At 47.4% G+C, this 26,308-nt stretch overlaps 1 protein-coding gene across 1 annotated transcript in view; it reads right to left on the bottom strand.

The window, feature by feature from the left end:
• Positions 1 to 26,308, bottom strand: part of TBC1D8B (TBC1 domain family member 8B) — a 720,472-nt gene that overhangs the window by 532,275 nt on the left and 161,889 nt on the right. The window lies entirely within an intron of this gene.

Raw genomic sequence — 26,308 nt, 5'->3', positions numbered from 1 at the left:
CGACTGCCATGCATTTTGAAAACGCCCTGGGTGCAGACTTCAGACCAAACGGAAGGACGGTGTACTGATAGTGATAGGTGCCGACTAGGAAGCACAGGAACTTCTGATGCTTCTGTGCAATGGGAATGTGGAAGTAAGCAGTCCTGCAGATTTATTGCGCAAAGCCAGTCTCCTAGATGCAGCGGAGGATAAATCTGGTGCAAGGACAGCATGCAAAATTTTTCTCAGCGAATCCATTTCTTTGCTTGTCGCAAATCCAGAATGGGCCTGAACTCGTTTTTGTCCTTTTTGCGCACAAGAAAGAACCTTGAGTATAGACCCTTTCCTCTTTGAGACAGAGGGACGTCTTCTATCGCCCTTTTACTTAACAGGGTACTGGCCTCCGCTTGAAGTTCGCGCAGCAGGTATTGGGAGCGAACCGGTGGAATAGCTGGAGGAGGGCTCAGAAAACGTAGACTGTATCCATTGCAAACAATATTCAGCACCCACTTGTCCTGAGTAATTTTTCTCCACTCTGCCAGGTAGTTCTGAATGCTTCCCCCCACCGGAGTGGGTAACAGAAGAGGGGGAAGTAATCCCTCAGGGCTTAGACCCAGCCGGGCCCTTATTCCCCGATGTAGACTGCTGGTTGCCTCTGCCCCTCCGACGCCTTTGAAAGGGCTGCCTCTGATATTGATGTTGCTGCTGCTGCCCAGCTTGGCGACCCTGCCCGCGTTGGAACCACTGGGAGGAATAGCGCCGTTGGTAGGGACGGAAAGCCTTCCACTGTTCCTTGGGCTTCTCCAAGCCCACAGCCTTGAGTGTCAACTTCCGCATCATGCAGGCCATTTCCTCGTCCGTATGGGTCCCGAAGAGGGTGGAACCCAAAAAGGGCAGGTTGACAATCCGCTGCTGTGCTTCCGGCTTTTGGAAGGTAAGCCACAGCCAGGCGTACCGCCTCAGTCACACCGTGACAGTATCCATGGGCTGCTAGGAGAGATGTGTCCTTCATTAACAACCTCCTGAAAGTCCTCATGTTTATCCCTCGGGAGGAGTTCAATAAACTGCTGGAGAGACTCCCACAAGGAGCGGTCATAGCGTCCTAAGAGGGCAGTCGAACTTGCTGCCTTCATGGATGTGGATGCTGTACTGCAGACCTTCCTTCCCGCTGAGTCCAGCCTTCGGCTCTCCTTGTCCGGTGGCACTGGGGACGATGGAGCCGTAGAGTGCTGTTTCTTTGCCGCCACCACTATGACAGAGTCCGGAGGAGGATCCGTCGGCAGGAATGCGGGGTCAGAGTCCGGGGGCCTGTATTTCTTCTGAAGTCGAGATGGAGCGGACTTTGCAGAGGCAGGCGTCAAAAAAAGTTCCATAGCCGGTTCCTCCAAACCAGGCACTAAAGGAAGCAGGGGACGTGAGAGCTGCTTCCACTGCAGCGTTTCGAAGATCACAGAAGTGGAAGGCGTAGGCGCAGTCAGCACAATCTCCAGCTTAGCCGCTGCCCTCGGCAAAACATCATGGAAGGTAGTGATGTCATCAACTGGAGATACCCTCGTGGGAGGGGAGTCGGACAAGGACGGCAAATATCTCCCTTCACCAGAGGAATCAGTGTCCCTAGTGTATCTGGAGTGTGATCTCTCCCGGTAGCGACGATGTCGAGACCTGGTGGAAGATCTGCGCCAGCTACCTTGAACGATGTTGCGTTCTGAAGCGAGATCTCGGCTGTCTGGGCACAGGTGAAACCACTGGCATCGGTGGTTGAGGTGGCTGTGGTCTGGGCGGAGCCAGAGGTGGAGGCGGCGGAGGAGGAGGAGGCGGAGGCAGCGGAGGAGGAGGCGGAGGCAGCGGAGGAGGAGTCGGAATCCGAGGAGGTGTGTCGCCGTGGAGGCGACAGACGAGGGACCACAGGTTGGTCCATCCCCGGAGACCTAGTTGATGAATAGGTCCTCGAGTATTCAGAGTCCGGTGATCGAGTCACTCTTCTCCTCTTGCGGGCCAGCCTTGAAGAAGGTGCCCTGGAGGCCGTGTCCCTTGATGGAGAACACCTGCGTCGCCCTGACGTAGAGCTGTCAGATGTAGAAATGCTGACCACCGAGCTTGACCTGCTCCTGGAAGGAGTCCTCTTCCTAGACGTCGATTTTCTCCTAGATGTCGATCTTCCAGACGTCGACTGTGATCTCGGCGAAGATCTCCTTCTCGACACCAACCTGTGCGTCGACGTTGACGTTGAACAGCGGTGTCGCCTTGATGACGATCTACGATGCCTTCGGGACTCAGATCGACGACGATGGTGTGTTAACGTCATCTGCTAAGTCCTTGACGTCGACCTCATCCGAGGTCTGAACGTCCTTCCCCTCTACGCCGAACGTCAACGTCGTTTAGTCCCAGAGCCCTGGGTCGATGGGAACATATCGTCATCATACCATTAGACGTCGACGTCGTAGCCATCGACCGACCGGGACCCATGACGTTTCTGGGCCTTCTTGTGACTGGGGTGCCCCCCAGAGGCCGATTCACGGGAAGTGGAAGCAGATAAGATTCCCTCCAAGCCCCGAGGGCCCACTTGCATCCTGATGTCTTCTCTGCTCCAGGCCTTTAAGGCAAATCTTCTCCCTGTCACTCAGGGTCCTCCTGGAGAATGACTTGCAGATGACACAGGAGTCAGGAATATGAGAAGATGGAAGACCGAGTATACACACTCTGTGAGAGTTTGACTTGGCCTTCATCCTGCCACACTCAGGGCACTTGTCAAATAAAGCTGGCATTTTGACAAGATAGAGGTGGCTGAGCTGCACAAAAAAGGCAGCAAAAGGAAGCGAAAGACCACTGACGTCGAGTAAAACACTAAAACATATCAAAAAGCTCCAAAAATTAAAGTTATACCAATAAAGGTAGAGCTCAATGCTCCAGGGTCCTGCTAGCCAGAGCCGGAAAAAAGAACTGAAAGTAACTTGCCTGTGGCTGTGCGTCATGGGATACCGAGGGTCTCTGGAGGGTTCCTTAAAGGCACGCTATCCCTTTTCCAGACACATAATGGCAGCCTATGGGGATTGTCTGTCCAACCCTTCCTCTCTAGCATGACAAAGGATTTTGTGAAGGGGAGTTTCTTTATGTGTGAAACTCTGTAAAATGTGTACATTTCTATACTACTTGGCTATCCTTTTCCACTTCAGGATGAAGTGCTGGCCAATGTAGCCTTGTTAATGTCAGACTGCATTATTTGTCTTTCATTTTCTATTAAGTGTCTATGCAGGACTGCAGAAGAGGACAACTTGAGAGACTATTTTGATTGCTCCGTGGTCCACGCATTTGGGCGGGACTATTCACAGATTCTGACTATCACAGAGATTCCCTTACTACAGAAACAACAACATACATGAAGAAGGGATCTACACGATTCATTCGGAGAAAGTGAGGACAATGGTGTCGTTTAACATTTGAATTTTTTTTGGATGGGAGCATTTTTACATTTTTCCGTAAAGTGTGTCTTCATATCTGATGTTGTCTGTTAGGAGGAACCATATAAAAAAGGGGTGAGGGGGCAGCACCAGAGGACGATTTATGTGCTGCTGAGTTGGTTTTAAATAGTCTGATTTCTAGAAATAAGATTCTTCGCTCCTTAAGGTGTGGTATGAAGGGAAGAGGTGTGAAGGGAAGAATAAAGATAGGTGGTTTAAGTGTGAGGGCTTTGAATATCATACAGGCTGGGTGGATGTAACGAGGTGGGGGCGCCTACCGCACATGACTGGTGGGACCCTCGCAATGCTGACCACCACTCGACTCCTTCTTTCCAGCCAGATCGGTGGGACGAAGGACGGAGCGATCCGGAAGAAGACCACATCAGCGGCTCCTTTAACTGGGCGTACTCGGAGGATAAGGAGGACCCGCCCCCGAGTGACGTGAGTGCGACGGGATTGGAGATTGTCCATCTGCTGTGTCATGGACGTTCGGAATAGCTCTCTGTCGGCATCCGCCGTGTTGATTTGCTGGCCTATTGCCCATTCCAGCTTTTGTTGCCCGTCTATGAGGGTCTGGATCACTTGTTCCATGGCCATGGTCGGTTCTGTGGAGGTAGATCCCACTTCTGACACCAGTGTGGGCGTGGGAGTAGGGACGACCGTGACACCAAGTTGAGGGGTTAACGATGGTTTTATTTTTATAACCCTGGTAGGCTTAGACATTAACGTCTTTCTATTCCTAAGAGTCAGTCTTTCACGGGCAAACACGCTGGGGTCCATGGCGATGGTCTGCTTTCTCCTTTCGTTTGTTCGTGGAAGGGGTTGTGGTGGTTCTGCCTCCCCAGTGTCTCCGTAAGCTGGTCGGCTCTCCGCTGCCTCAGGCTCCGGTGCATGCAAGGAAACCAACAGAAAGGGAGCCGTTAGGGTTCAGTCCTCAATGAGGTTGCACCAGGGGGTCCGGGGTGGGTGAGGGAAACCCAGTGTACTGTGCCTCTTTTCTCTACAGTGCTCGGTGTGCTTGTGAGGAGGGGGGGGGGGAAGGTCTAGGAAAGAATAGGGGTGGGAAGGGGAGAGCGGTTGGGAAAGGACCACAACACAGGGTAGGTACGAACAGGGTCTATACACGATCTACACGCTTTCACTTCGCCTCCCCAGCCAAGCCGCCCAACGCCGCCATACCTGTGACAGCCACACTCCTCCCTCGGGAGCGTGGCATGGCGGTCCGCAGGGTCGTTGGCCTCCTGGCTTCTTTCCGCCTTCCGTCTCTCTGTCTCTTCCGCGTTGTTCCTCCGGGTTGGTCTTCTCCACGCTCTGCTCCTCGCTGCCTCCGTCCTCCGTTCCGCTCGCTTCCGCCTTTCTCTCCTCCTCCTCCGGGGTGCTCGCACACCCGACAAACAGGACTTCCCTCTTTTTCTCCAATCCCGTCGCACTCACGTCACTCGGGGGCAGGTCCTCCTTATCCTCCGAGTACGCCCAGTTAAAGGAGACGCTGATGTGGTCTTCTTCCGGATCGCTCCGTCCTTCGTCCCACCGACCTGGCTGGAAAGAAGGAGTCGAGGGGTGGTCAGCATTGCGAGGGTCCCACCAGTCATGTGCGGTAGGCGCCCCAACCTCGTTACAGTGGAATTTGACTGTAGCCTCCAACAGTGCTCACTGGGGATTTGTCAGTACTGGTGTTATGTAGTCAATTATCCTGGTGCCTGTGATCAAATGCACAGCAGAGTAAAAGTGGGGTTTTAGTTGTGCCGGTGAGGTTTTTGTCACTCCAGTAAGTAAAGCATTCGCTTAGTAATTTTCGGAAATGTCTATGACTTGGATGATGAAACAATTCCAACTCTTCTGGCATAACGCCGAGGTGGACAACTGTGGCCGCCATTTTAGATACGGCGCGTTCTAGTTGTTCTGGGGGGTCTGCATTCAAATATGCGTGTGGCGTGGACGCGCATCGCAGTTTGGAGCTGGTTATTATGAGTGTGATCTCTTGCACTCTGCACTTTAGTTAAAGTCTGCTTGTAGCGCTTCCCCATATTTTATTTCCGACTTTGTCCCGATTTTAAAACTGAATTAGCCTCCTTTTTAAAATTGCTTTTGAACTTTACTATTGAATCCGTATGTTTTAAAACTTGAATTTGATCTGTGTTTCTAAACTGCACTACAGTTCTCCAGAGAAGCGGTTTGCGCTACTCTTCCGGCATAACCCCGAGGTGGACAACTGAGGCCACCATTTTAGGCATGGAGCGTCCTAGTTGTTCTGGGGTTTCTGCATTCAAATATGCGCGAGGGGCGCTCTACTGGCGCGCCAAAGGCAAGCCCGTCTGCGCCCGGCAGCGGCCCGGCAGCAGCAAGCCATGCTGCAGGTTCCACGCTGGACGCGCATGGACCCTGCTATCTATACAGCCGCTCCCAACTGCTTGCGCTTGATAAGCAGGGGAGTAAGTGCTCTAACTCTTGGAATGTTTTGGACAACTCTGATATGATTTGTGAGAATTGCAGTTTTCGTTTTTGTCCTAAGGAGGCGGAAATAGTTTGTTCAGCTCACTCATCCAGAGTTACAACTAAGAGTCAGTGTATTCAGGCTGCCCTGATCAATGCTTCTTCATTGGTCAAACATACCGGGAACATTTAGGAACATCTTTCTGATAACCATTTGGACCTTCTTTTTACAATGCTCTGGAAATCTTTCTCCACCTCCCTGAACCCCCCCTATCGCTCCTCAATAATTCTCTCAGTAAGGGCATTGTCCCCAACCTCTTTAAGAACGCGAAAGTAGTACCCATCCTGAAAAATACAGACTCTGATCCTCTAACACTTAGTAACTTCCGCCCCATATTGCTGCTGCCCTTCCTGGGCAAAATCCTAGGGGCCCATGTTGCGAACTGCCTGAGTGTGTTTGTAGAGCACACCCACTACTTAGGCTCACATCAAGTGGGCTTCAGACCCGAACACTCTACTGAGTCTAGTTCTTAACGAATTAAGCAAGGGGGCAGATCAGAACATCACGCAGGCCCTAGTGCTCCTGGACCCGTTGGTGGCTTTCAACACAGTCGACCATGGTTTATTGGTCGACCAAGTTGAGAGCGTCGGCATCCAGGGCCTCCCACTAAAATGGATCACCTCTTTCCTTAGTGACTGCTATCAAGCGGTCCACCTCGCCAATTTCTCCTCCGAGAAAAGAAGACTGACCTGTGGAGTCCCACAGGGCTCATCTCTTTCCCCTCTTCTTTTTAATATGTATATCTTTTCCCTGATCCTGGCCCTCCGTAAGAGAGAAGTTGTCACTTTTAACTACGCTGACTACCTCCAGCTAGTCTTCACCATCGACTCATCGCCCTCTTCTATGGAGAACTTTCAATCCACCATGAATTTTATCAGTAACTGGATGAACTCAAACCAGCTTAAACTTAATCCTGATAAATCTGAGCTGGTTCTTACCGGGGCCTCAGCCAACCCTTGGAACTCCAATTTTTGGCCTCAATCACTGGGATGTCCACCCTCCCCAGTCAGCTCGGTCAAAAGCCTAGGCATTACAATCAGTAGTGACCTCACCATGAAGGCTCAGATAAATTCAGTGGTCTCTGCTTGCTTCTTCCACTTCCGAAGAATTCGGAAAAACACTAAATTTCTATCCACAGAGGCGCCGATCCAAGTCACTCTTGCCCTAGTAATGTCGCGTATTGACTACACCAACTCTCTATACACTGAAATCCCTGCTTACCAATTATGCCGGTTACGATTGGTGCAGAACCAAGCCGCAAGGCTTGTTTATGGCCAGCCAAAATCCCACCACGTGAAACCATTGCTCAAGAGTCTTCACTGGCTCCCGTGACCCAACGCCGCTTTTCAAACTTGACTGTTTGATCCACAAACCTCTTTCGTCCCATGGCCACTAAAATACAGCGATATGCCCCTTCCCATGAGCTACGCTCCTCTAACTTGAACCTATTGAACCCCTGCCCATTCAAATGGAAAAAATACAATGGTCTAAGATTCTCGACTTTAGCGCCACAATTCTGGAACACCCTTACCCCTGAATTACGCCTAGTCCCCTCCTATTCTAAGTTTAGGAAATCTCGTAAGACATGGCTCTTTTCCCAGGCCTACAACTAATTCAGATAGATAATTCCAGAGCAGCTAAGGCAATGGTCACGCGGGCACTGATTCTTCCACGTCTGGACTATGCTAATGCATTGTAAATAGGTCTGCCATGCTTTCAGCTGAGGAAGCTGCAAGTGGTGCAAAATGCGGCAGCCAGAGTTTTGCTTAACATCCCTGGAAGAACTAGAGTGAAACAACATTTGCGTGACCTACACTGGCTTCCTGTGGCCCAACAGGTCCAATTTAAGGCTCTCACCCTGGCCCATGCAGCTCTTCATGGGTCGGGTCTGTCGTACCTCAGGAATCGTTTCAGCTTCTATGTGCCACAAAGACTGCTGTTTTCAGCCTCCCATCGGCGGGCAGTGATCCCTTGGTTCCATCTGGTACGAGTGGGGGGCAGCTCTCTCTCTTTCAAGGCAGTGCAAGACTGGAACTCTCTACCCTATACACTTCGGGACACTACTAGCCCAAGGCTATTAAAAAATGCTAAAAACTTGGCTGTTTGCATAATGTGCCGCTTTATCAAGCTCCTTCGCTCCATTATTTGTTTTTCCGCGCCGGGATACTCCGGAGTAGCTGTGCACGATATAAATGATACTAACATTACATAACATAACTAAACTAAACTAAACTAGAACAGGACTGAGGCGTTTCAGGGAGAAATCAGCTGCTTGAGAAGCCTTAATAGTGCGATCAATGCGAGTTTTGACAAAGAGGTCGTAATAAATCCGAAATCCCAATGATTTGACTTCATGGGGACAAATCCCAGAATGTTAGGTTATCTATCAGACTACTGAGGAGAATGATTTAAGTCTTTTCTAGATTTTGTTTTAAAAAGTTCACCAACATCCATTTTTGAATGCTGTTTAAGGAGCTTTTGAGAGAGATTATCGTTGAAGTTGGGAATTGTCATGCATAGTTGTGTCTTATAAGAATATTGGTGGATTAGAATATCCAATTCTTCCATGAAAACTGCAAGGGGCATGACAGAGCCCTGAGGCTTCTATTTCGATCAGCTGCTTTCACTTAAACAGATAGGAGAGGAAACACTGAACCGATCCAGAAAAAACCCATGCAGGACTCTAGGATCTCGATAAGCTTCTGATGGTTGAGGGTGTCAAAGGTCAGAGACCTATACAGCACCAACAGCAAACCAGGGTGGCGAAGGCCCAGATTGAACTGGTCCAATCAAAGTCCACAAGATAACAGCTAGTCAATGATGATCAGTAAGATAAGAACCACTGAAGGACATGGTACATAATAAGACATCCCAGAAGTAAGATACAATCCAGTGGGGGCCCAGACTGGGAGCAGATAATTTGATTCTGTAGATGAGCACTGGAGAGATTTCAAAGGCAAAGTCCACAAACCTCGGGTAGTTTTGGACACAGCTTACAACCCCTTATAGATTTTGCTTCTGGGTTGCGTAAGTGGCAAAAGCGCCGCAGAACTGAAATATTTATGTGTTTCATTGTGTCTAAGGGTGTCTGAAAGTAGATCCAGTAATATTTTTGGGAAGAGCTGGAAGAGCTGGAAGTTGAGCAGCTCATCAGTGTGAAGCCATCCTGTGATAGACACTGAACAGAGTATGAAATAAGCACCAGGGCATGAACTCAGTTAGTTTTTAGTGGCCATATTTTCTGCCATACTAATTATACATGAAAGAAGAACAAAGAGTAAAATGTAATACTAATCAGAGGTTACAGGGGACTAGGACCCAAGCCAGGACTTTTATATCTCCATTGAAAAAACTGTTTAAAGTGATATTATAGTTAGGTACGGCAATAATATCTTACTTTACATTTTTTTTACATTTCAAAAATTCACTGAAATAAACATAGGTTAAAGTTAATACAGTAGGTGAAACAGTCCGTTTAAGCGTAACATTTTAAACAAAAAAAACATAACACTGACATTTAACAGTTAGTTATTTCAAGTTACTAAAACCCTAGCCCCAGCTATGCACAGTGTTGTTGTCAATTATGTCAGTTCAGTTGTCACCAGCAGCGTTATCAGTGATGTGAAAGAAATTGACATGAGCGTTGTAATATGTGAGGTCATAAGCAGTGCCTGTGGCGAGGCCCTTCGTCAAACCCCCAGGACAGCCAACCCCATTGCGCTTGTCCTTCGCCTGTTCACGCACTCAGACCCGCTCCCTTTTTTCCCAATTTTTTCAACAGCGAAAGACTCTCACAGGAAACATTGCAGCTCCAAGTGCTCCAGTAAGAATACCACAGGGGGTCCTAAGGCAGGGGATAATATATATTTTTTAATTTGTCTACACTAGGACCCCGCCCAAGGTCCAGGAGGTTCAGAGTACTCCTAACATACCCCTTTATACCTTATTTGTTTTCATTTTCAGAATACATGGACTGAGTCCCTGTGTCCTGAAATGGCAGCCACAACAGTTCTCTTCATTTTGCAGAGACCCTGCTGGCGTGAGGCGGTCGATGTGGAAAAAAAGCCCCCTCAGCCAATCAGATTGTTCTATTATTTGTAGTTGCATGATCGCAGGACTCTCACGAGCATCCCACAAACCCAACGGTCCAAATATACAATGTTTTTTTCTAACCTTTATTTCTCAAAAACCAGTGGACAGATTTAGAACAAATCACAAAAAGCAAGCTTCCTGAACCCAAATCTCGCTTTCTGGCAAATTTGGTGTAATACCATTCAGCCGTTTTTGCAGTATTGCTGTTCAATATTTCCATGGAATTTACCCATGGAAAACTGCATGCAGAAATTATGTTTTGGGACCACCTTTTTTCTCAGCCACCAATTGACGGATCACCCCGAAAGTTTCAATGAGGTGAACTTTTTTTGGGGAAGGTTTGTGAAGATTTATTAAATGGTGCAACGTTATTAGGAAAACAAAAAACGCACTTCTCATACTACCCAGTGGCAAATGCCACTAGGCAAGAGATATATTTATCGCTAATTGACAAACCTTCACTAAACTTTGCCCCAAAAATGTCGTCCACCTTAGTTCCTCACTAGATCGTTTCAGGCTGATCTGTCAAGCAGGGGTTGAGAAAAGGGGGGTGATTCCAAAATGCACTTTGCCTCAGCGTTTTTCTTGTGTTAAAATAGGCATAGGTACAACAAAAGTAACTGAATGGAATTGCACCAAATCTATACTACTATTATAAAGGAAGAACTTTGAGGCGGGTAAACTCGGGAACCATAGCGCCAATTCACACACCCGATACATCGTTGGAATCCTCAGGGTGTGCAGATGGACATAGGCTATATAAAGTTAAAAAAGACGTTATATTTAAAAAATTTACATTATAAAAAAAGTAGTCCCCTCGAAGTAGCGCCGGCCGCGACCTGCGTGCTGACGTCAGGAGCACGGGTGGGAGCGGCGTCCAGGAGCGGCGGACATGGCACAGGGAGGAGCGGTGACGAGCGGCGAGGAGCGGTGGACTGAGGAGCGGCGGCTGAGGTAAGGCAGCGGGGGTCGGGGCAGGCGGGGGACGGGGTGATGTAAGGCTCCAAACTACCACGATCACGCTCATTAGTTTTACCTCAAACACAACTCAGGAAGTTGAACTGCAGAGCGCCAGCGTTTCAGCATTTCAGCTTTAAGGGTCATTAGGTTGACACGCGGGCATTATGTTACCATGCTGGAATCTCGGCACGCCGAGCTCCGTCAAGGGTAAACCCTGCTCAAAGAGACCCCACAGGCGAAAGTGATCCGTCAACCTCGAAGCCGTGTTTAAATGTCCCCTCTTTTCGTGGTACTTTTTATGTGGACAGGGAAAGCAAACAGCCCGAAGCGCACTGCTGTGACTATCATATGTCGCCTTTTTAAGGTTCCGGGGGACAATGTCGTGCAGGTGGGGGTCGGGGCAGGCGGGGGGCGGGCACGGGGAAAGCAAGCAGCCCTAAGGGAAGCCAGGAAATCTGGTTCGGTTTATCCCTACTCTAAACACATGGAAATGGTAACTTCCAGGCGAAGGCTGGAGTAATAGCTTCAATACAGTGAGACAGTTTTACATTATAGTGCACTGCTGTGACTATCATATATGTCGCCTTTTTAAGGCTGACGGGGGCCCGAAATGCTGGACAATGTCGGGGCAGCCGGGGGGTCAGGGAAGCCTGATTGCTCCCGGACAAGGTCGGGACGGGCTTCTAGTTTAGCATAAAGCTTGATCCAGAAAGCATGGTTTTAATAATTTGGTGTAAATTCATTCAGCAGTTTCTACGAAATTAAGATTAAAAAAGAAATAAATAAACATATAATTTTTAATCATATAAATATATATATATATATATATATATATATATATATATATATATATATATACACACACACATACGTGAACGGATTGGAGAGATAGAGGTCTTCTGGAGTGGGAAGAATTTTGCTTTCTCAACAAGGATTTTCCCAAACTCCCTGTCCTCTATCTCCTTCTCAAAATCCATAAGAATGCATCCACCCTCCAGGCAGGCCCATTGTGTCTTCCGAGGGAGCTCACTCGAAAACGTCTCCAGGAATGGGAAGGGCGATGGTCAACGGCGGACTCGGGTGGCCGCACCTCTTAGCTTTGTTCCCTTTGTACAATTTTTTGCCAAACTATTTACAAATGGTGTGCACTGACTGCTCCTGCACCTGCCGCTGGGAGGTGCAAACTGCCAAGCAGATTGACAGTAATCAGGGAAAGAATGGAGCGGTGCACTACCCTAGTCCTCTGTTTCAAGTAACAACAAATAGTCAAGTTTCCTTTGGTGAAAAAAATATATATCCTTTATTAAATTTTTCAAAAACGGTGCAAAGAGTCTCAGGCAACACGTTTTGTTCATCAGGGTGAACTTCGCCAGGGCGTGTGTAATAACAAGAGGTCCAAACTGACTCGGAAACATGTGTTGGTAGACTTTTGTAGACAGGAAACTGTGTTGCCTAAGTGGCAGCAGTAAAAACAGCAAGGCAAAAAGGTGCAGCAGGGCCTCCTTGATAAGGGCCCCACGTGTGGAACTGGAGCCGTAGTCCTAGGGCCTGCATCCTATTACTACATTGTGTCGCTAAGACTTTACTTTGAGACTGTTACGGATGTACCATTACAACCATGTTTATACGCTGCATAATGTCTGATGTGTACCATTCACTACATTCGTGGTAGCACCCTGTCATACCCAGTTTGGCTCATGGACTAGACAAACTACTCACATCTTTCCAACCTGGCCCCCACTGCTTTGTCAAACAGTCCATATTACTATTGGCGCTGCCATATTCCACATGACACCAGGTCGCCATTACACCGCCTTGCATTTGTAACCATGTACCATCACAGCTATGACTCCACGTATTGTTAAATTCTTCACAAACCTGGCATTGTCCAGGCGGTACTGTCCTATTTGTGTTCTCATATTGAAGTTCTAAATGACCTTTCCAAGATGGCACTCACCTTTTGGCCAATAGTCCTCTCTGTCCATGCTTTAAATGTCACTGAGTCCTACCTCTGTTTCTAGCACTTGTACTTAAGACGCTCTGTTTTGTATGGACACTTTGTGTAAGCAAGCCCGCTTGATGGTGGAAATGTGTCACAATAAGGATTTATGATGGAATAAATCTCTCTGTATTGAACTTTCCTTGGCTTAGTGCCGGAGAGCGTGTGCACTTTGTACTTTTTACCTAGAATTTACTGGTAGACCTTCAGCTCCCGCGCCACCTCTCACGGGTCTCTTGGTTTCCAGAAGAAGCTTTTTACTGTTGATATATATATATATATATTCCAAGGATAATCCGAGATCAACACAGGTTTCTTCCAAGCTGCAAAGACGGACCCAAGGTAAGTGCAAGTGAAATTGTATTGTTGTTTGGTTCTCCAAATCGCTATATATATATAGCTGAGATTTCAGAATCGGGCGCCATCTTGGAGCATCCTCGCGCTAGGATTGGTGGCCCTACTTAAGGCGGACCTCTGTTTCGAGGCGGCCTTGACAGACGCTAAAATCACCGCGCACACGTTGCTGCTGGCGCTGCTGTTGGCGCTTTCGTCTTTTAACTATTCCTGATTTTGTGGTTTGCTTTTAATTTTAATTTGCTGCACTTCTCCCCTGTTTTTAGCAGGGTCTTGCCCCCTTCCTCATTCTGCACATAATTGGCTCCCTCACCGCCGTTTTGGCGGGCCTGGGTCCCGGGGGTGGTTCACTGTGGGCGCCATTTTGGGTAGGGCTGAGATTTCAGAATCGGGCGCCTCTTGGAGCGTCCTCGCGCTCGGATTGGTGGCCCTACTTAAAGCTCCCCTTTCCCGCGCAGCGGGACGCGCAGGTGAAGACGCCGTCGCTTAGCCGGAGTCGTGCCAAAGTCCTGCCCGTCTGCGCTCGTCCGCGTCGAGGCAGCGCGAGGTGGGGCAGGCTCTGTTCCCCTTCGTGGTTGAGCTTTGCAGTTCCTGGCAGGTATGTTGTTTTACACACGGTCAGAGCTGTTGGCTATAGGGCAAAAGTCCAGAGGATGTGTATGCAAGCCTGTGGACCCATTAGTCGGCCCTTATAGTTGTGCCTGTAAAGGCTGGTCACTCACGAGCCCCACTAAGATCCGTTCCCTGGAAGACGCTATTCCTGTCACACGAAAGTGTGTTGCATCTCGGGATCTTCGGATTTGGTGCTTAAACGTCAGATCTCTGGTAAAGCACCACCAGTTCATCTATGAACTGATTGAGAAAGATGATCCTGATATCTTTCTAATGACAGAAACCTGGCTTCAGGACTCTGATTCTGCTATATTGAATCTTGCTTTTCCTCAGAACTATACCGTCTTTACGTCCAATAGGACCACAAGAGGAGGTGGTATCGCTATGGCAGTCAAATCCTGTTTCCGGCTGAATGGAAACTGTCGGGACTGCCTGCATGCGAAAGTGCTATTTTCAAAGTTGCTTTTAGCCATCACTTTACATTCAGCGGTATGCTCATCTACCGCCCTCCCGGCAATGATTCTGTCTTCAGGTCCGCGCTGGCCGATATGGTCAGCCCTATAGCGCTCGGTTGTGCCAATTTCAACATCTTGGGGGACCTTAATATCCATTTTGATAATGAGTCATCCACTACCGTGAGCACTCTGCTGGCGGATCTTGAAGCTCTTCAACTCATTCAGCTTGTTACCCTTCCTACCCACTCAGGGGGCCATATTTTGGACCCCTTTTTTTCCACACTGGAGGGGGTGAGGTTGTCAGATCCGAGGCTGATGGGGTGGACGGATCACTTGCTAGTGGAAGCCTTTTGTCCGGTCCACGATAAGCCTTTCATATCGGCGGACAGACCTATTTTAAAAAGGCTTTGGCATTAGCTTAGACTTGAAGAGTTCTACAGTGTATTGGAACAGAAACCTTTGAGCACTTTTATTAATGTGGAACAAGGCTACCAACAGTTCTGCGCTTGGATCACCGATGCCCTGGATTCTCTTATACCTCTGCGGTGGTCGAAAGGCCGGATAAAAACACCTAGCCCTTGGTATAATGAGTCTCTCGCAGAGCTGAAAAAATCTTGCCGAAAAACAGAGAGGGAATGGAGAAGATCTTATGATCCTGCTCTGAAAACTCGGTATTTCACTGAGCTGAAGCTCTATCACAGAGCTATTTGCAGAACACGAGCCGCATTTTACGCTCAGGAATTTGCAACCAGCTCCAATCCATCAAAACTGATCTTCAAGGTCCTGAAGGACCTTATGAAAAATAGAGCCACCTCGGAGGTGATTTGCACAGACTCCCACTGTGATAATCTGGCCTCCTTTTTTGTGGAGAAAGTGAAAAAAATCTACCAAGGATTTGATATACACCCCCAGAATCGAGAGGCTATCGACCCCGATGCGGTGGGATATGAGACCCTTGCTATTCTACCAGACTTGTCTATTGAGACCTTTGACAGGCTTAGCCTCAGGGTCAAGTCAGGTTCGCCTTTAGACCCGTTAAAGCCAGCCTTTATCAACACACTTTCCCCGATGTGCCGAGCTCCCATATTGAATCTTATCAATATGTCATTGTCCAACGGAACGGTACCCACAGCATGGAAACAGGCAGTGGTTACTCCTATATTAAAACCCCCGGTATATATATATCAGACCCCCGGTTGCCAGAAAACTATCGACCTATATCCCTGTTGCCTTGGATAGCCAAAGTAACAGAAGCCCATGTCAACTCTGTTCTGTCTGAGCATCTGGCTCGTAACCAGATATTGGATTCCAGTCAGAGCGGCTTCCTGCCGGGACACAGTACCGAGACGGCATTACTTTACATCACGGAACATCTCCGCCAGGTACTTGACTCGGGTCATACAGCAGCGCTTTTACTATTAGACCTAAGCGCTGCTTTCGATACTGTGTCCCACCATATACTGATCCAACGCTTACAGGAGGCTGGAGTGACTGACGTCGCTGTGGTAAATAGTTTACCGTATCGTTTTTGCCATATAATTATAAGTACAAGAATAGCTCAATCAAAATGAAAGGCAGAGTCCGGGGTGTCTGGGTCTTAAAGGGCTTTAATTCAGACAATGACAAATGACTCGAGTCATTGGAGATCTATTCCATCAATACAAGGGTTCGAGCATGCAAGGGAAGATGTCAGGAAAGATGTCAACGATTTATTCACAGTACATGGCATATATAGTAAAATGACACAATAGCATTGCATACAGTAGGCGTGACTAGTGTAATGTATATGATAAGAACACATGTGCGTAGTAAAAAGGCGTGAACATGGGTGTGCACAGAGGCGTGAACTAGAAACGTCACAGAAAAGTGTCATAAGTGGGTGGATGCTTAGAGAATTCTTGCGGAGTCAGCTGAAACCCTTGGCCTGAATGCGCGCGCAACTAATGTGACGTGTGGTTGACGTAGACTAAGAGTCTGACTTTTAACACTAGTGGAGAAGAGGCATATGTCTGGCATGTCAGATCGACCTGTACTTAAAACATATCTGGTATCTGGTGTTTGGGGGATGTTTATACTGGAGGAAAAGGTCTTTCGGGCAGAGGCTATGTTACACTGAATGTATGCGTGTCTAGGTGCAGATGCGCAGAGCCAGGGCCTACCATGGTAACGGGAGCAATGAATTACATGAGGAGGACAGGAAGGCTTTTACCCTTTACTCTGCAGCCGGGGAACTGTTTACTTATTTTACTAGACAGGAATGTGTTTTCGAGGAGGCTGAGCCGGCTACGCTGATAACATGAAGGTAAAATACTGTTTTTGGCAGGCAGAGCAGGCCGAGCCGGGCACTGCTCGCTTGGCAGGAAGGAAGGCAGAGGTCAGGGATGCATCTCAGCTCCACGTTGCAGGTTTCGGAGACAGAGACGAAAAAGTGGTTCAATGGCAGGAATTAGGGCCTAACTCGGCAGAGTCAGGAAAACGTGAAAGTGCACCATGTAAAGATGGTGGCACGGCATACTTAGGAACTGAATTATCAGTCCATTCATGGTGGATCTGAAAGAGGACCTGTTAACGTTGGACGCAAATGTATTTGCGTCTTTAAATTCGGTTGCGGAGGGAAGTTACATGCACTTTAACTCGTACATGGAGAGGGTGGGGTACTCGTTAGGGGACATAACTTGACCATAAAAATTCCAATTACCTCATTCCCTCCTTGTCCCCTACGGACCCATTAGGATATATCTATTTTCATGAGACCATCTATTTGTTCATATAACATCATTTGTTCTTCTTTCTTTAATCGTGAATGGGAACGTGCACTTGAACGGGGAATACAGGATGTGGCGCACAAGCCGCAAATCGCTGGCCCACATTGAAGACATAGACAGCAACTGAATACAATGGCCAATATAACCCCTAGGAATGACAATAGCTTCCATCCCCAGGCTGTTACTACACCCCAGAGCCAACCGGACCAAGTCCATGAGCCTGGGTTCTGGTGTATCTGATGGGCAATTTCGTGAAGTCTGGTGATGGCCTTATAGACCGAAGGCGCGTTATTAGGAATAAACACGCAGCAACTGGATCCGATGACTCTACAAGCTCCGCCCCTATCGGCCAGGTTCTGAAGAACAACAAGTCTCATAGCAGACTGCTCCTCTGTTAAGTTGCCCAAAGCTGAAGTAGTCTCATTCACTACTGCTTCGAGAGTTCTGGTTAATTTGCGTATCAATTTACTATTGGACACCGTGCCTAGATAGGGAAAGAATCCTTTATTGAAATCAGTATATTGTTCCCATGCGGTTTCAGTATAATCAACTAATAGAAGGTCTCTTTTGGCTCTTACATGAACGAGGCGGGAATTTCTGTGATAATCAGGAGGAGCTAGAAAAACAGGTGGTAGTAGGAATGCAATGTAACAGGTACCATCCCAGTCTAGGGGTAAACGTATATAAGCTGTATGACCACAAACGAAATAGGAATGGCGGGAAGCTTTGAATGTAGACTTGCCTTTATCACTGAATTCGATCACAGTAGTGCATTCACTATGACCTAGGTGTACTGAACCATTCTTTCTGACACATAATTCACCTTTGACTGGCAACACTGACATAGATGGCAAGTCTGGACTAGTTTCTGACTGAACGTTTAGAATCATGAGGTCAAGTGTAAAATTGCCTAATCCATACACTTCGTTTTCTAGGTCGGTCCCTGTCCTTTGGGGAAGACCCTTCTTGTCTGGGAAACATGCCTTATTCAAAACTGAGTTTAGATTCCCCCACACCCATCTGCCCTGGTAAACTATGAAATCGGCATCTACGGAATTAATAAAACTAAACCATGCACCACAGGAACCATTGTGTGTGAATGGATACGGAAAGAGGGGGAGAACTCCCTGATATTTCTGATAGGGAGGGAGTCGGCCACATATCCAACAATTGGTGGCATTGCTGGTCTGATGGGAATGGTGTAACATACTGATGAATGAATTGTTGCGCAGCGCAAGTCGGTAAGATAATTCATGTGGAGGCAGCTCACTAAACGTGTGTTCTGCAGTGTCATTAGAAAAAGAATGTGGAAACGGAAAAAACATGTACAACATCAGGCTGGTGCCAATTAACGTAAGACTCAGAAAAAACAGAATAATCAGGGTGCAGACGCACCTACTACGGAGAATTTTACAGTAACGATTTCTTTTCATGATCTCCTGCCTATCTCTCTCTCTATTTGGATCTAGCTTGTACATTGTCAGAAACTGCCTAACCGCTTCACCCAGGAGGGGACTTAAACAATTAAACTGTCTGACTTACTAGACCTTAGTTTCAGTTTATACTCCTCTTGGGGAGTTCGCTCTCGAAAAGGGAGTTTAATGTCTGTCTTTGGTACGTGAGAGTCCTGGGAGTCAGGGCTGGGCAAGAGTCCATGAAATTTTTTGACGTGGCTAGAATGCACCCAGCCCTTCCTCCCCTCCAGTTTCACGGCGGTCCGGGTGGTTAGCAGGACAATCTTCGGCTCCTTCCAGCGGGGCTCCAAAGGGCTCGTCCTATCAAAATTCCGTACAATGACTGTATCCCCGGGGACCAGGGCATGCGGCTTCACCTCGGAGTTGTCTGGGAAGGCTGCAGCCACCTGTGAACCACAAGATTGTAGTGCAGACATCAAGGAGGCAAGGTAATCTGTCAGCATAGTACTATCAACATCGGTTATTTTTCTCGGCAGAGGCGTCCCCCACATATTAGGAGGTCTACCGAAGACCACCTCATATGGAGATAGCCCTGTCCTTGAATGGGCTACCATTCTCATATAAAACAGTGCAACAGGTAATGCTACTATCCAGTCTACGCCCTTTTCTTTACATACTTTAGCAAGTCGAGTTTTCAGTGTCTGATTGTGGCGCTCCACGAGACCTGCTGCCTCTGGATGCCGGACGCAGTGGAACTTCCACTGGTACCCCAAAAGGAGCTAGATTTGCTTCATCAATTCAGACGAGAATGGCTGACCGTTGTCTGAGTACACGATACGGGGCAAGCCATATCGAGGGAAAAACTCACGAACCAGCTGCCTGGCAGTGGTCGGGGCAGTGTAATCTGGAACGGGATATGCTTCTGTCCATCAGGATAGGGCACATACAACAACGAGGACATACTTGAATCCTCGGCATCGGTCCATCTGGATATAATCCATCTGGAGGACTTCAAAAGGATAGTCAGGAGGATGAAATCCACCTTGCTCTACGGGAATCCCTTTTCCTGGATTGAACTGACAACAGATCATGCAGGTACGCACTTTCTGTTTCGCTGCTGCTCGTAAATGTTTATTGAACCAGAGATTCTGTAAACTGTCTAACATGGCTTTTTCTCCCAAATGTGCTGGGCTATGTGCAGTGTTGATGATAACTTGAACCATAGAGTCGGGGAGGAACCATGTGGTTTTTCCCCTCGTCATCCAACCCTGATCTGTCTGGACCCCTCCTTGTTCAGCCCATTTCTTGATTTCATCTGGAGTAGCATGTGTCTGAATGTAAATAACATCTAGTGTGGGGTCCCTGACTGTCATGCTGTGTGTCAGTGATGATACATCGGTCTTTGTCATATCAGTCGTCTGTGTATGAGTCTGTGCTGTATATTTCGCTGTCTGATCTGCGAAGTCGTTACCCTGGGAAATCTTGTCTGTAACTTTAGTATGTGCCTTGCACTTCATGATGGCTATGGCTGTAGGCAAATGTATTGCTTCTAACAGTGCTTGAATGAGGGGACCGTGTTGGATTTTGGCTCCGTGAGAGGTCAGAAAACCTCTCTCTTGCCAGAGGACACCGAAGTCGTGAACGACTCCGAATGCGTAACATGAATCTGTGTATATGTTTACTTTCTTGTTCTTGGCTAGTATACAGGCTTGAGTCAGAGCAATGAGCTCTGCCGCTTGGGCTGACAGGGTGTCAATGCGATGTGTTTCTATGACTTCAGTTTCAGTGGTCACTGCATATGCGGCCACTAACTCTCCTGTGCTTGTTCTCATGCATGAACCATCCACATAAAGTGTCAGGTCTGGATCGGGTAATGCGACATCTGTCAAGTCTTGTCTGGGTTTCGTAACTGTGTCAACTACATCTATGCAGTCATGTGGAGTAGGGTCTGCTGTGTTTGAGGGTGAAAGCGTAGCAGGATTCAGTGTATTACAACGTCTGATTTCTATGTGTGGCTGGAATAACGTCAATTCGTAACCTGTCAGTCGTGCTATTGTCAAGTGTTGGGTCTGTGTTCTGTTTAGAAGAACTTCCACAGAGTGTGGAACCTGTACCGTCATTTGGTGTCCCAATACAATGGAATCACTTTGTCTGATTGCTAGAGCTGTTGCTGCAACTGATTTCAAGCACGCAGGCAAGGCCTGGGCTACTGGATCTAATGTGCTCGAAAAATAAGCACACGGTCTGTGTTTGTCTGCTTGAAGCTGAGTAAGAACCGACAACGCTGTGCCATCGCGTTCTGTGACAAAAAGTGTAAAAGGTTTGCTGTAACATGGTGTCGCTAAAACAGGTGCTTGACATAAGGCTTTCTTTAATTCGTCAAAAGCTTGTGTATGTTCCTGAGTCCAAGGGAGGGCAGTCGAAGACGCTGCCTCCTGTGTTGTCAACTGTATGAGTGGTTTAGCTAGAAATGCATACTGGGGAATCCATTGTCTACAATAGGAAGTGAGTCCAATAAAGGCTCGTACTTCTTTCTGTGTCTTGGGTTGTGGCAGATGTGCAATTAACTGTATGCGATCTGGTGTTAGCTGTCTCCCCTCTTTGGACAGCAAGTGCCCAAGGTACACAACTTGCTGGGCACAGAATTGCAGCTTCGAAGGAGACACCTTGTGTCCCTTGTCCGCCAAGAATATCAAAACTGTCAGTGAGGCTTGTTCACATTCTGGTTCACTTCGGGCGGTGATCAGTAGATCATCGACGTACTGTAACAGGGCAGTATTGGTAGGCATGTGAATATCGTCAAGTTGTCGTTTCAGTGCTTGGCTATAGATGCTGGGGCTTTCTGTGAATCCTTGAGGTGCGCGTGCAAATTTGAAGCTTCGGCCATTTAAACAGAATCCGAAAAGATACTGGCTTTCCGGATCAATGGGGACACTAAAGAAGGCGTTCTTCAGATCAATTACAGTAAAGAACGTCGCCTCTGAATCAATAGTTGTCAATAAAGAGGAGATATCCGGGACCACAGGATACTGTGGTACCACGCATTTATTCAATTCGCGCAAATCAATAATCAGTCGATAGACTGGAGGTGCATTTGGATCAGTACGTTTAAGAATCGGAATGATAGGAGAATTACAAACATTGGAGTCAGTTTCTACAACCACTCCTTGTGCAATGAGCTCGTCAATGATTTGCAGTAAAGCCACTACAGCATCTGGTGGTAATTTGTATTGTCGAATACGTGGTAGTATAACTCCTGGCTTGAGTGTAACACGGTACGGTGTAATGTGCATACAACCTACATCAGTAGGGCCTTTCGCCCATAAATGTGCAGGAACATTCTGTAACCTGGGATCAAAATCTCTCAACACATAATGGCCTTTGAAGTCACGAAGGAATAGCCTGACTCCTTCCGGAGAACAACAAATTACAGCTCCTAGAGCTTTCAGGGTTTTTATACCAAGCAAGTTTTCTGGACATGATTTCGTGAGCAATAAATCCGTAGTTCGGGACAATGGACCAACCGCAAGGGGTATTGGTTTCGATACTTCATTAACAATAGGCTTTCCTGAAAATCCAAGGGAAACATTCTGTGAGCCTGAGAGGGGTGCCCCTGGAACCTCTTCGTGACTGATGGTTGTTCTGCTTGCCCCTGTATCAATCAAAAACTTTCTATCTTTCCCTAATACCTGACTGTGTACAGAAGGACCCTCTTGATCTACAGGGACCTCAATAAGGGGCAAGCCAACCTCCCTCTCTAGGCTGTTTCATGTGTATTGCTGATAATCGGGGTAGTCGGATTGGGCATACTGGTACATCTGCTGTGTGACTTGCTGAGTCGCGGCAATGGGTTGGGGCTGTGGCACCGCTAAGGCTTGCTGTGGAGCATGCATAGGTTGTACATTTTGTGGAACATGTTGCTGGACCTGGTGTTGGACCTGGTCCTGTCTGGGCGGACGTGGTCTCTCTTTTGTTTTGCCTGTAGCGATATTGTGTTTCAAAACTGCGCAATTGTTTATATAGTGACCTGGCTGTTTACAGTAGTTGCATGTCCCTTTAACGGGAGCTGCTGAATTGTTTGACTGTGTCGCGCCTTTTTTCTGACCGTCTGCTGGAACTGACTGAGCAACTAACATTTTCATTTTCGTGTCTTTCATACGTCTCTGTTCGTGATCATGTTCCTCTCTAATTCTGTTCTGGTGATATTGCAACATTTGTAACATTTGGAAAGGCGAATTGGCTTGCCATGTACTCTCGACTTTAAGTACACGGTTCTTAACCTGGGGCAAAGAATTTTCGACCAATTTAGATACAAAAAGGTGTGGATATGACTCACTACTTGATTTCAGGCCACTATTAATAGTAAAACATTTCTCAAATCTGGAATAGAAATCACTGGTGTCTTCATCGGGTTTCTGTTTGCAGGCTGAGATCGCGTCCCAGTCTTCCTATTTAGTTGCTAACAATCTTGGCAAAACCTGTACTAACAATCCTGGTAATGCTTTAGTTTTGTCCCCAAGACCTAATCCTGGGGTTCGACCAGTTTCTTCTGTTTCTAATTCAGCCCAAATAATCTTTTTGTCTCCCACCTCCCATTCTTTCTCCTTGAGTTTCTCGTAAATACCGGCAGGCAATAGCACTTTTAATATTTTCATAATGTCGGGATAGGTGTAATCCCCCATAAGTAACATGTCTTTTATTTCACGGTGAAAACCTGCAGGGTCTTTATCATGACTGGACACTATTTTCTTCATTTCCAATAATTCCATTTTAGTTATAGGCGTGTAAACGAACACACGTTCTAAGGTATTATCATCCTTCCTGACTGGATGTACCTCACGTAAGGGATTCTGTTTGTCAAAGTTATATGAGTGCCTTACAGGGGGTGGAACGGAAACAAGACGTGGAGTCAGGAACGTTCTATATCTATGACGTTGTTCTAGAATTGTATCAATTAGATCGGTACCTAGACCTCTCCATCGCCTCAGGAGTAAGTCTTGCAATAAGCTATATAATGGACCTGGATCAGATGCTTGGTTTTCGTACTGTATAATAAGGTGTTGTGTCATGTATATACTAGCTAGTCGCTGTTCTTCTGGAGTAAGACTTAAAAACGTTTGTACTACTGTGTCGTCTTTATAGATACTGTCATCTCCGGCCCACTGTACTGCGGACCGGGCTAGTTCCTGATCGCGTAAGGTATTGAGTTCTTGATAACCTATCCTTTCTTTTAGTACTTTGTCAGTCATCTGGAATACATGCTCAAGGGTACATTGCTCTGGTATCGGACACAGGTAACGTTTCTTGTTTGCAAACATTTCTTGTTTACGAATAGGTCTATCGAAGGGCCTATCCATAGGATACGGTCCAGGGAGTTTCTCTCTACCTACATATGCCATCATTTTTCTCTCTGCCTGTTGTGAGGTTTCTGCTAGATTCTCTGATTCATCTTCCTCCTGCGAGGAGGTTGGGTCGTCTGATTCGAGTGCCTCTTCAGACTCTCGACGAGCATGTATATCTATTATTTCTTTACGGATCTTTCTAACCATCGCATGTACACATCTCTCTTTATCATGTTTACCCTCAGCAATATTCTGGCTCCATCTAGTCAGTCTTTTCATCTCATCTGGTGGAAAACCTGCCTGATCTTGTTCCCTTATTAAACAATTAACCAAAAAACGCATGATTAAACCTTTGTTCTCAACCTTCTGACGTGACATGGCGTCACCAACAGACTCCGATCTTTCTCCTGTCCTGATAAAATGATACATATTGTCTAGATGTTCTGGCATTTCTGGCAGTAAAACTAAATAATCGGTAACACGTCTTAAACGTAGGGAAGCTAGCAACATGGGTCCTGTTCTACCAGGCACTGTATCATATCTACAATCAGTAAGCTGTTCTTGAAGTGTTTCAGCTGGAGCTCCTTTCGGTGTTCGTGACATTGCGAGATCTCTCATTGTTACACGATGCATCTGTGGCGGGGTACGGAATCCTCCTCCAGCACCCCCAGAGGCGGAGGCTTGAGCAAAACCGGACTGTAGGGTCGAGGCAAAAGGATTAAGTGGATTGATACCACCAGGGAAAACTACCGAGGGGGTGACAACAGGGGGTGGAGGTGGTGCGGGAAGAGGTGGAGGCTGCGGAGCAGGATGTGGAGCGGGCGGAGTTTGCTGTTGGGGACCTGGAAGTAGGTGATCGTGGGGTTGGACATCAGCAGGTGCAGGTGGTACGGGCACATGGGCAGGTGCAGTAGTATATGTGGGAGCTACATCGTCCAAGTAGGAGGAAAGGAAAATATCTGCTGCGGTCTTATGACGTAATTTAGTCGGAACCAATGGAGGGGGCAGGTCTTTTGGTTTTTTCGGGGTTGCGGGCAGACCGCCCTCGGCCCGGACTGGATACAGTCCTGACAAGATGGCATTACTCTGTCTGTCGTGTTGTTCCATTCTAACTCGTTCTCCTTCTTCTATTAGTTCTTTTTCTTTGGCTTTTTCGGAATCCTCTCTACTTTTCTCTGCTTTTCTGAGTGCTTTCTCTGTCCGTCTATGTGATTCTTTACGCCATAATTCGATGGCATCTTTCTGTGATTGTCTAGCTTTCTTCTTCCATAACGCTTCTTCTACTCTCATGATGCACTCGGCATCCCATGTCCCTGTAACAGGCCATCTCTGATTCTCTGCTAAGTCTTTTGTGTATTCCACCCATAAATCAAGATATAAAATGGCATCTAAGCCGTGCTTGTGGTACATAAAATGCCCAGGAGTGTCCCTGGGTGGGATGGGAACGGCTTCCTCAAGTATCCCTTTTCTAGTTCCTATCTGTCGTAATTTCGAGAATAGAGGCATTTCTGCCACTGAAATGTACACGAGAACTATGAACACAATATAATATGCAAACAGTCACTCATACCACGACATCAAACACATTGAAACATTTCGAAAATAAATTGACAACCCACTAATTCTATAACAAGAACAAAACTGAATTGTTGGATGCACGAATTACTTGATATACTGCTAAACAGCACAGATACACTGCTAAAACAGTGCAGACCGGGTCTGTGTACCCAAACCCGTCTTGACCGGATACAAATCAATGCACCCGTCTTGATGCGTCCCCAGCAACGGTACTCACCGGGAAGCACGGAACGGAAGGCCTCGGAAACTCGACTGGACTGGACTGACGTCACTGCTTCTGCTGCGCACTACGCATGCGCCTCGGCACTACAGGTGGGCCTCTCGACACCTCGGACGCTGCTCTCTCGGCTGGGCTCTGGTCGGGATCCTCCGCGCTCCTCACCGCCTCGTATGGATGTCGATCGCAGTCTCCGTCACCTCCGTGGGCCTGAGGGAGTTACAGGAAATCCTGCGGAAGCGCTTGGGGTCCGTCACGGCCGAGGCAGGGGGCCAGGCCTGCGACGCATCTCCGGTGCGTGGGGTGGGGGAGGGGTCCCTATTCGGGCGCCAAATTATGTGGTAAATAGTTTACCGTATCGTTTTTGCCATATAATTATAAGTACAAGAATAGCTCAATCAAAATGAAAGGCAGAGTCCGGGGTGTCTGGGTCTTAAAGGGCTTTAATTCAGACAATGACAAATGACTCGAGTCATTGGAGATCTATTCCATCAATACAAGGGTTCAAGCATGCAAGGGAAGATGTCAGGAAAGATGTCAACGATTTATTCACAGTACATGGCATATATAGTAAAATGACACAATAGC

Source organism: Lissotriton vulgaris, chromosome 4_1 (genome assembly GCF_964263255.1).
Source record: "Lissotriton vulgaris chromosome 4_1, aLisVul1.2, whole genome shotgun sequence".
In the NCBI taxonomy this organism is placed as follows: domain Eukaryota; kingdom Metazoa; phylum Chordata; class Amphibia; order Caudata; family Salamandridae; genus Lissotriton; species Lissotriton vulgaris.
This window is presented reverse-complemented; position numbering and strand designations above follow the sequence as displayed.